Source organism: Tenrec ecaudatus, chromosome 4 (assembly GCF_050624435.1).
Source record: "Tenrec ecaudatus isolate mTenEca1 chromosome 4, mTenEca1.hap1, whole genome shotgun sequence".
Lineage (NCBI taxonomy): Eukaryota > Metazoa > Chordata > Mammalia > Afrosoricida > Tenrecidae > Tenrec > Tenrec ecaudatus.
In genome coordinates this window covers 93,970,501-93,982,667 of record NC_134533.1, presented here as the reverse complement: position 1 = coordinate 93,982,667, position 12,167 = coordinate 93,970,501, and positions in this window count along the sequence as shown.

Here is a 12,167-nt window from a genome sequence, read left to right as displayed (position 1 = left end):
TATGAGTTTCTGTGGATTTGTTTCTCTAGTGTACCCATACTAACACATTATGGTACCTTGGGAGTGGGGTACTGGATAAATAAATCATAAGATGGAGAGTAGATGTTTGTTTAACCTCTCCCTCATGGTAGTTTTTCTTCTTTGTCTAGTCAGAGGTCAGATAAAGCCACACTTTACTTTACTCAGTTGTTTTCTGTGGAAAATATGGAAAGTATGAAAATAGAAAATTTGTAAGTCCACTTGCTTTCAGCCATTAAACTTGATCTTTAGAGATGGGTTTAGGCTGTGCCTGCAAAGAAAGCTTTGAAAAGATATGTCCCACCCAGAGCTTTGGAGTACTCAGGAACCAATGGTCTTTGTCAGAAGCTGGAAAAAATCTGGAACCATGAAGAAAACTCCCCTCTAGGACTGAATGTTAAAGGAAGCCTGAGAGAATGCTAAAATGCTTGCTACGTGACCACCTGGATCTGTTTGTTGAGCAGAAGTGGGAGAAATGCAGCAATAAAGAGACGGGTTGAGTTTGGCCACTGACACCTGTGGACTTGGTTTACAGGAAATAAAGGAAGACAAGAGTGGGTTGACTGGTCTAAAGTTCATGACATACCACGAGGGTTCTAGGCTTGTTAAGTATTTGTGAGAGCCCATGGTCTAAAGACAAGGCGACCAATGGGCACCCTGAGGTGGCTGAGTGAGGCAGCCACATTGAGTTGACCAGAACCCGACCAGATGGAGATTTTTGAGCCTGTGAACTAGTGCATATTTCTGCTGACTTTATGAATGCCCTGTCCAGATTTGACTTTGCTTACGGATGCAGACTTCATAAGGTTCCAACTGGAATGCAGATTTTTCATGTCAGAAAATATGATTGTCTCTTCAGAGCACTGGGTTGATGTAAGTGGGCAGTATATAAATTGGATACCCAAATTTGGGGGGATAAAAGCATGAAGTGGTTGGCTTACAAACTTTCATAGGTAGGGGAACAAATTCACAGGATTATAGGATTAAGGTGTAGGTATTACTTAATAGCAATTATGAGGCTAAAGAATTATGTACAGATGCCAAGTTGGCAAGGGGTGAATTGATATAAGGTTTATTGTGCCAACCTGGCCGATAAACACATATGGGGTTAATTGAAGGTTGGAGAGATTAATGGCTCAGTGGTGAACGTCGCCTTTCTAGTTCCCTGCTTCACTTTGCAAGGCTCACTTCCTGCAAGATATCCCTATAAAGAAGCTGCATGGACTTATCCTGATGCAGCCCTGGGTGCTGGAACAGCTGTGCTGAGATGCTTACAGGTTTACTGATTCGGCTTTCTTCTTTCAGTCGGCGCTATAGTGTGTGTTTTGTGAGATGGGGGAGGACTTTGTGGATTGGTGTCAGACATATGGGCTAATGTTGGCCTTGTCGGCTTCAGCAGCACTGGGTGGGGATGTTTTCTTGATGTGCACCTAACTCTTTATTTAAAACTCTCTCTTATACATATGAGTTTTTGTGGGTTTGTTTTTCTTATGTACCCAAACTAATGCAGGATCTAACGAAAGGTGGCCCAGGACTACCATATATTTACTATTTTAAGATCCTCTTTGTTTTTTCATGGCATGTATTTATCTATTAGGCATGTGAATGAATGTTAGCAAAAGTTTTTCCCTATCACAAGCCCCATTATTTGCATAAATAGTATTGTCACTTAAGAGCTTAATTTTTACATCAATAATTCATATATTGTGGTGTAAAGCTGGTTTATACTTGTATTAATTTCCTTTTATCAATAGTATTTTAAATTCTAAAAAGTTAAATTTGGAATTACATATTCTACATCCCTCCATGCCCAGGAATTAATAAAAACTTTCAAAATGAATAAGAAATGCTATAAATATGAAACCATTTTATTCCAGATACATAACTTTCAAACAAGTAGAGATAGCTAACAACAGAATGATTGGCTTTACAGAGTAGTAGAATTCTTGTCACTATTAGGATTCAAGATATGATGGAATAATATTTAATTCTGTGTCTGGTGAAGAAGAATTTTCCCTTATGCAGCAGGATCCAAAGGCATAAGGGGCAAATTGGCCCTAAAATCCCATTGTCATTAACTTGAATCCAATTCATAATGACTCTATACGACACTATAACTGCTCCTTGGGTTTCTCCAACTGTAACTTAGGTAAGTAGATCATCACATACTCTTTCCGTGGAGTAGCCTATGGGTTGGAACTAACAACCTTTTGTTAGCAATTGAACACTTTATGACTTCACCAGAGAGGAGACATAATAAAATGCAGGCAGGGGCTCAGGCCTCTGAAAGTATTTGAAAGTATAGGATTGATTACTTACAGAGGAGAACAATGCAGAATGCAATAAATCAGGACTTTGGGCTGAGAACCAAAGCAGAAGCCCAAATCAAAGCACGGAGTTGACATTTGGAAAAAGGGAAAGAGGAAACTAAGGAGTGTTTTCCTAGGGCCTGTAGTGGGACGACTCTGAAAAATGCCGCAGGTTTTCATCTGTTTTTCAGTAAAGGACACCCCTGTAGCTATCACCACGTTCACAGGACCTATTTAACCCCAGACTCCTACTCTGGGGTACAGCAAAATGTGTAGCAAGTAACCTGGGTACCTGCTTTGATGTATGATCCAATATTTGCTCCTAGATTTGAAATCATTAAAAATTCAGATGGTAGAGAAATGGGGGAATATCCTGTTGCGTAGCAAAGAAATGCATGCTCCAATTATCTGTAGCTTCAGACTAGAAGTCTATTTTTGGCTTATGCATCTCTGTGACCAATTTCATAATTTTACGCCACACTGATTTTGTGATGTCCAAATTTCAAATGATCCAAGTGTAAATTATCACCGAGCAATTCATTATCCATTCAATAAACCAAAAGCCTGCACAGGAATATGGTTTCTAGCATAACATTTGTATTTTAACACTCTTGTTCATATAACTTTTAGAAATAAAGAATTGTGGTATAACCCCCCCCCCCATTTATAAGGCACCACTTATAAAAGGATTGGGATTAGAACCCATTTCAATCCTATAAAACCTCTTCTAATTTAACTGATGACTAAAATTCTAAAATGATCACATTCCCAGGTACGTGGATTAGAACTTCAACATAATTTTTGATGAACATTGAAGCCGTAATACATATATACTTAATTTTTACAATATAAATATTAAAATACTGTGCTCAATATTGCACCATCTTTTATACATATATATATATATATGTCTGTTTATACAGACATATAAAATTCTTTTTAACAGTCTAAAATTCTCTCTGGTCAGTCAATACCCTATTGATAGACAGTCAGGTTATTGATTTTCCTTTGGTTTTACCACAAAAAAAAGTCATTTCCATCAAAATGGTGAAGATGCTTGTAAATACAACTGAAGGATGTATACATGGAGGTAAATTTGTTTACTCAATTAGTAGATGCAATTTTTTATTTTAAAACTGATACACGACCCTTTACATTCAGGTATCAGTTAGTGCCCGCACGAGCAATGCTTGAGATTCCCATTTCTCCAGAGTTTAGCAGCTCAGTATACTCTCAAAATTTATGCTATGCACCAAACAAAAATGTGAAAAACATTTTCATATTTCTAATGCTTGAGTGTATCTTACTTTAAAAATCCATTCATATTTAATATTAATTTGACTGTTACAGTCCAATATTGTGTTGAAGGTTTCATTCCTCTTGTTTTGAATGAGTTTGCAATGGATTTAGATAAATCAAACTTTTGTCTTTGATATGAAATGGAAATGTATTTTTCCAGACCTCTTTGTCTTTTGTTTCTGTTAGTAGTATGCAATGAGCATTAATTCTCATCTTTCTTTTTAAAATTTTAAGTAATTATATTTATAATGTTCTCTAGGTTCTGATTTTTGACTCTTACTTAACCCTTTCACGAGCTACAGGATATTGAGCACCCACCTGCATTTTCCTACTTTGGTGTTTACTAGACAGTTTATTTCCCACTGACAAAACATACAATCATCAATAAGAGAAAAATGGCATGTGCAAAAATTACTTTTTTTACAGATTATTATATGAGAGGTTGTATCCTAGAGGTTTGATTTTGCAAAACTTTTATCTTCTTTGGTTTTTACAGTAAAATAATCCCTATTTACTTATTAATAAAAAAGATAGTATTATTAACTACTCATATTATTAAGTAAGATCATCCTTATTTATTAGTAATCCTATTATATTTCCAAGTACCCTGGTGGTGCAGTGATTACACTTTGGGCTGCTAACCATAAGGTAACAGTTCAAAACCACCAAAAGTTCCAGGGGGGAAAGATGAGGCTTTGGACTCCCATAAAAGGTTACAGTCTCAGAAACCCATAGGGGCAATTCTACCCTGTCCCATAGGACACTAAAAATCAGCATCGCCTTGATGGCAGTATGTTTGGGATTTATTTAAGTGCATTATTTAAGGAACCTGATGACATGGTACCTTACGCATTTGGCTACTAACTGAAGACCTGTTCTGTGGGAGACGGATAAGTTGTCTGCTCCCCTAAGCATTTACAGTCTTGGAAACCCTAAGGAGTATTTATACTCAATGCCATCCATAGAGTTACCAAGAGTTGAAACCAACTCACCAGCAGTGGGCTTGATTAGGTACTTTATTTGCTTTTCTCATGATATTCCATGTTTGCACAAATACCACATTTTCTGGAACCCTAAATTATATGCACTTGTCAGAGGAGAGAGGCACCCTGGTAGTGGTGTTTGCTAGGATTTGACATCTATCCACAAGGTCAGTGGTTCAAACCCATCAGCTGCTCTGTGAGAGTAAGTTGAGGTTGTCTGCTCCCCTAAAGATTTACCACCAGGGAAACTCTATTTGGACATACATATGAATTGGAATGAACTCGTGGACAGTGAGTATGGGTCTTGGTGAGTCAAGAGACCTAGAAATCAATGAAGAGTCCAGAGGGACATAATGTAATCCACCAAAGACGCAAGGGGCAGATTTCTCACATAACACATGTATAAAAGCATATTTTATAACAAAATTGCAGAAATGCTTCTTAACTTTGCCTGATTTCCATTAATGAAACCACACCTTACTGCCATCAAGTTCATTCTGACTCATGGTGTTGACAAAATATTCAAAGCAGAAAATCATTGATCATGAAATGTTGAATAAACCCTTTCTGCTCTGAAAACATAGAAAATAATTCTCCCAGGTTTTCATCTAATACTTCTGTGATTTGTTACATTGAAGTCTGATTCATCTTATTGGTTTATGTGCCTTAGAAGAAATAGGAGCCCTGGTGCCCCAGTGGTTACAGGTGGGGCTGTGACCTCTACAGGTGGGGCTGTGACCTCTACAGGTGGGTGTGACCTCTACAGGTGGGGCTGTGACCTTTACAGGTGTGGCTGTGATCTTCCTGGGAGAGATACTCGCCTGCAGAATCACACTCTTGGAAACTCACAGAAGCAGGGTCCACATCAACTTGAAGGCCGTGAGTTATCTTTTTCTTTTTAAATTGGAAAAACTATAACATTACATTTGCTAAAGACAGAAACTACTAAACCATCTATTACATATTCTACAATTATAAAATATCACATACTAAATACATTAAGTTATATTTCTGTATTTGAAAATGTTTTTGGTCTACTTTTATGCTAGTAGTAGATGAATGTTTTTGGTCTACATTTATGCTAGTATGATTCTAATCAATTCTATCTTTAAATTTTATTTAATATATGATATACTTGTTTGTCTTAGTTACTCCTTTGTTTCCCTAATATTTACCTGTTCTTTTATTTTTTAAAAGCATAAGAATTTTGTTACTTAGTTCAAAAAAAAATCTTGTTCATTTTTATGAAATCATATTAAATACAAAAATTCATTATGAGATTTTTGAAGATATTCATTAAGCTACTTTTGATAGAATAGTTATTATTATAATACTGTATCTTTCTATATCCAAAATATATCTCCATTAAATCATGTATTTTAGAGCCTTCAATTAAAAAATTGACTTACACGTAGGTGGTGAATACAACTTTTTAATACTTTTTATTATTTATTAATGAAAATGGTTCTCTCATTCAAAAATAATTGTTGCCAAAATAATTTTGCTCTCATATTGTTATCTGTCTTATTTAATGAACTCCAATTACATCTATTAGTTTCCTGTTACCCCTTTGTGTTTTTTGGTTTTAGGTGTGTGTGTGTGTGTGTGTGTGTGTGTGTGTGTGCGTGTGTGTGTGTGTGTTCAATCATTTTATTGGGGGCTTGTAAAATTCTTATCACAATCCATACATACAACCATTGTGTCAAGCACATTTGTACATTTATTGCCATCATCATTCTCAAAACATTTGCTTTCTACTTGATCCCTTGATATCAGTCCCTCATTTTTCCCCCACCCTCCCCCCTCCCCCCTCCCACATGAACCCTTGATAATTTATAAATTATTATTTTGTCATATCTTCCACTGTCCGATGTCTCCTTTCACTCACTTTTCTGTTGTTCATCCCCCAGGGAGGAGGTTATATGTAGATCCTTGTAATTGGTTCCCCCTTTCTTCCCCACCTTCCCTCCACCCTCCAGGTATCTCCAGTCTCAGCACTGGTCCTGAAGGGATCATCTGTCCCGGATTCCCTGTGTTTCCAGTTCTTATATGTGCCAATGTACATCCTCTGGTCTAGCCAAATTTGTATGGTATTTGGCATCAAAGAACAAAAAATCATATCATTGTGAACAAGGGGGAGTACAGAGTGGAGACCCAAAACCCATCTGTAGGCAACTGGACACCCCCTTGCAGAAGGGTCGCAGGGAGGAGACAAGCCAGTCAGGGTGCAGGGTAGCAATGATGAAACATACAACTTTCCTCTAGTTCTTAAATGCTTCCTCCCCACCCCCCACTAGCATGAGCCTAATCTTACCTCTTTGTTTTTAAGGTTTTATATCATAGTTAAACATTTCATAAATATTTTTGTGTATGCATCTGTCTTTTCAAGAAGCTCTAGGACAATGATTAAAGGACTCATCTGCGAGCCAAAAGGTCACCAGCTCAAATCTACAAGTCACTTAACCAAATAACAATGTGGCAATCTGCTCCCGTATAGATTTATCACCTAGAATCCCTGTTGGACAGCTCTACTCTGTCCTATAGTATGGCTGTGAATTAGACTCAGCGGATGACTGGGTTTGACTTTGATGTGGTTTCCTGCCCCTGATGCAACTGCCATGCCTTCACAACCCCGGGTGGAGTAACGGTCTACTTCAATTCACAAAAGAGCCGGCTCTCGAGATTCCATTGCCAGTACATTACGTATGCATCAACATTATCACACTCTACAAATACCCTCCTATTCCGGGAATGCTAACTCTGATTCGGGAAAGGACATCCATTGGTTTTCTTTGACTTTGTTTTGAACATCTGGTTTTAAAATCTGTCAAGCAGAGGTGTTGTCCTTGTGCAGTTGGTATTTTCCTTGCGCTTTCACCATTAGATGATGATGCATCTTATGATCAACCATCAATAGAGTTAATAAACTATAGTACTTTGAGATTAGACATGCTATTCACTTTAAAATGTAATTATACAAATAATTATAATTATACAAATATACGTATAATCTTATGACAAGGAAAAGTACATTGTAATATTTATAAAGGCACACTGCGAAAGGTCTTTTGTACATGCTTAATACATGTAATATGTTTACTATTTCTTAAACATTTTAAATCACATGAACAAGGAGCCTAGTACCATTAGGTTCCAAGAAAGAACAGCTGGATAGGTTTATCCATTTTCTCTCATCTGAGCTGCGCGACTGCAGCATGAAATTTTTATTATTTCCATAAAATAGATAAGGAGCAATTAACTTGATGAAAATAAAATACCAAATGTTGCAAAGTCATGATTCAATGCCAACTTGTTTGATTCTGCTTCTCTGATCCAAATAGCCATGTTCTTTCCTACATTATATATATGTAAAATGTTTGGAACTAGATCTATACATTTAAAAGATATAGACAAAGATTATATTTAATAGCTATATAAATATATAATGATTACAACTCAAGATATAAAACTACTTAATCTGTTTTATATTGTTAATTAGGATAATTAGAATAGGAAAAATAAAAGTGGATCAGGAAAATTATAAATAAAAGTGGCTGAAAGTTTTAAATGCCACTCAAATTTTTGTCAAATTATTGCTCTAATAGCATTGATAGCTAAACTTTATCTATTTGAAACAAGTCCCCAAATCAATCCAAATAATTTTACTTCATAAAACTTCACAAGTTTAGAAAGATTTATTTTAAGTCTTGGGAGAATTTTAATATATATGTATACTCTGGTCCAGTAAATAACTGAATAACTGTTATTAAGGGCAATTTTCTTTGATTTTCACATAACCAGTTTGGCAAATCACAAAATAGATCACAGAAGAATGTCAGCTGATTGCCTTTAATTTATAAATCTTAATGAAAAATGAGATCCTATTTAATATATCAAGTTTACCTAAAATGCATTTGGTTGCTGACACATTGTGAACTAGATTGCTAGGATCGATGATAATAAAGCTGCTGGAAGGCGGAGTGCCTGAAATCTCTGAACTTTCATCACCAATTTTTATCTGCTTTTCAGTAATCAAGCTTTATTATCTATGTGGCCACCCTGACCATGTAATTCATGGGATAATGAAATGTCAAGGAAAAATGAAGAAAATTATTTCATTCAAAACACATATACAAAATTCTAATAATGACTCTTCTAAAGTTGTGTCAACATCTTAATAGTCTGGTATTTGTCTTCCAAAAATGTACTACTGCTAATAATTCATTCTTCAAGAGCCCTACCATCTAATTACATATGTAAACTTGTTAACTTATTAACTTATCATGATGATAAAGACAGGCAGTTTACTGACAGTTGAAACACCGAGGAACCATAATTCAGAAATCCAGGAAGCAGAACTAAAGCTCAAGTGGTGACAGAAGTCCATTCCAATGGAGCACATGCCATCATGATGACAGGGGGGCTCCATTGAAGGGCCATATCCGGAGCCAGGGCTTCCAATGTTTTTATGTTCTGCTTTTATCCCCTACCTGCCAACACCAATTCATCATCTTCTCACCAAGGAATAGCAAATAATGGCACAAAATCAACATGGAGATTACTATGAATTAGCATAATAAACACCAAGTGATTGCTATAAGAACCTGAACTCCCAAGGGAAGCCATCTGTCCCTCTAGACATAATAGAAAATGTCTTCATAGCAGCATCATACAAGCGAGAAGACACGATGCTTATTAACCAGCACCCTTCCACTTAGTTGCAAGATTATTAATGCTTCTTGTCCAAATCCCTCCCCTTTTTCAAATCTATAGAAAGCCTCTCCTTTCTTTGTTCCCAGAGGCAGTTAAAGCAAGCAACTCTCTGTCTCCTTTACGTATTGATCTCGTAAAGGCAGTTTTTCTCATTGCCAAGAGCCTGGACCAGGTACTTAGGATTAACTTTGGTGCCAGGCAGCGTGCTGGCATTTGCAGTAACACTGATATAACAGACGTACCACAATAGGGTAGCTTCCACAATTAGATTGTTTTTTTCTGTCACAGCACAGGAGGACAGGAGTTCAAATACAGGAGCCATACGACGGGGGCCATTTCTTCTCTCTTTTGGTTTCAAGGAAGAGTCCTTCATTTCCTTTCAATGTCTGCTGGCTCAGCATGCTTTAGAGCTATCCATGTGTCTTGGCATCGCTCAGTCCCTGGATCTAGAAGATGCTTAGCACAAAGAACAAGTGCCCAAAATATGCACTTTATTCCCAGTCTTCTTTTTTGGTAGTGTTCAGATCACTTTGTCTTGGGTTCCTTCCCTTTCTTTTTACCTCCTATATGATAAAGATAATTGTGGTAGCTATATAATTCCATGTTAACTTGAATTTATATAAAAGTGTAGGGGTGGAGGTTGGCCTCTCAATCAAGTCACAGCCTAATGGTGACTTCTTGTAGGCATGGTCTTCTGATAAGGAGGGTCCAGGGAACCTTCTCTCCCTCCCTCTGCCTTCATTTTGCTGTTAGCAAGCCACACTGAGACAGGCCAGAGTCCTAGGGATATAATGCGTGATAGAAACAATTATTTGGAAATATGAAAAGTGTTTGTAAGCCCACTGCCATTAGCATTAAATTGAATCTGTTAAATAATTTAGTATGAAATGTTTACAAAGAAGGCTTAGAAAAGGTATGCCCCACCCAGCACCTTGAGAGCTCAGACATTTGGCATTTGAAAACACTTGCTGAGAGAGCTGTTGGCTGGTTGAAGGGGAAAAAGGAGGCCCTTTGGCTCTTTTTAATTTTGAATTAGTGGTTCCCTCCTGAAGCTTGAAAAGTCTGGAGCCCTGAAGGAAATTTCCTCCCTAGGACTGACAATTAAGGGGAGCCTGCAGGAAGCCAGAAATGCTCTCTGCGTGTGAGCACCTGGGTCCACTTATTGAGCAGAAGTGGGAGAAATTAGCAATAGAGAAATGGATTGAGGCTGACTACTGACACCATGGACTTGGTTCTCAGGGTCAAGAGGAAAACCAAGAGCAGGTTGACTGGTCTGGAGTTTAAAGGAATTGGGAGGAACCAGCCTATAGCATGACTTAGCCCAAGGGAGTTAGGAGTGTTGAGAATTAGTGAAGGGGCCCATGGCCGAGAAAGGCCGAGCTGCCAATGACCACCCTGGTGAGGCTAAGAGAGGTGATGGGCCTCATTGAATTGACTGGAACCTGACCAAATGAACATAAGATTTTTGGACCTGTGAATGGGTCCATATTACTGCTGACTTTATGGATGGCCTGTCTGACTTTGCTAGCAGATGCAGACTCACCAGTTTCCAAGTAGTGTGAAGATTCTTCACATCAAAGAAACTCGCTTGTCTTCTCAGAGCACTGGGTTGATAGGACAGTATAAAAATTGAACACCCGGTAAGGTTGCTTAGAGAAGAGGTATACTCCAGCCCAGGTGGCGATGAAGCATGGTGGTAGGGCAGGAGGAAAGTCAAGGGAGATGGAGGAAAGAGCTAGGAGTCAAAGGGCATTCATGGAGGTCTAGACAAAGACATGTACATCCAAATATATATAGGAGGATGGGGAAATAGATCTATGTGTCTATATTTATAGGTCAAGTATTAAGGTGGCGGAAGGACCTTGGGCCTCTACTCAAACACTCCCTCAATGCATGAATACCTTCTTTTATTAAATTGGAACTCTATGATGCTCACTCTCCCGACACAACGGCTGGAGCCAAAGAGGGTGAACAAGTAAATGTGGTGAAGAAAGCTGATGGTGCCCGGCTAACAAAAGAGATAGTGACTGGGGTCTTAAAGGCTTGAAGATAAACAAGCGGCCATCTAGCTCAGAAGCAACAAAGTCCACATGGAAGAACACACCAGCCTGTGTGATCGAGTGGTCCCAAAGGGATCAGTTACCAGACATCAAAGAACAAAAAATCATATCATTGACTGCACACCTCCATGATAGGATCGCTGAAGACAAATGGGTGCATAAGCAAATGTGGTGAAGAAAGCTGTTGGTGCCCGGCTATCAAAAGAGATAGTGTCTGGGGTCTTAAAGGCTTGAAGGTGAACAAGCGGCCATCTAGCTCAGAAGCAAATAAGCCCACATGGAAGAAGCACACTGGCCAGTGCGATCACGAGGTGCCCAAGGGACCAGGTATAAGGCATCATGCAAACAAAAAAAAGATATAAGTGTGTGTATGTATGTGTATATATGTGTATATGTATATATGTATGTGTATATATGTATATATACATATCATATTAAATGAAGGGGGAAGTGCAGAGTGGAGACCGAAGGCCCAAGTGTCGACCAATGGAGATCCCCTCATAGAGGGGTTTAGGAGAGGAGATGGGTTAATTAGGGTGTGAGGTAGTATCGATGAAGAACACAGCTTTCCTCCAGATCCTGGATGCTTCCTCCCCCCAACTACCATGATCCGAATTCTACCTTGCAGGGCTGGATAGGACAGAGGCTGTACACTGGTGCATATGAGGGCTGGAGGTACAGGGAATCCAGGGTGGATGATACCTTCAGGACCAAGGGTGTGAGGGATGATGCTGGGAGAGTGGAGGGTGAGTGGGTTGGAAAGGGGGAACTGATTACAAGGATCC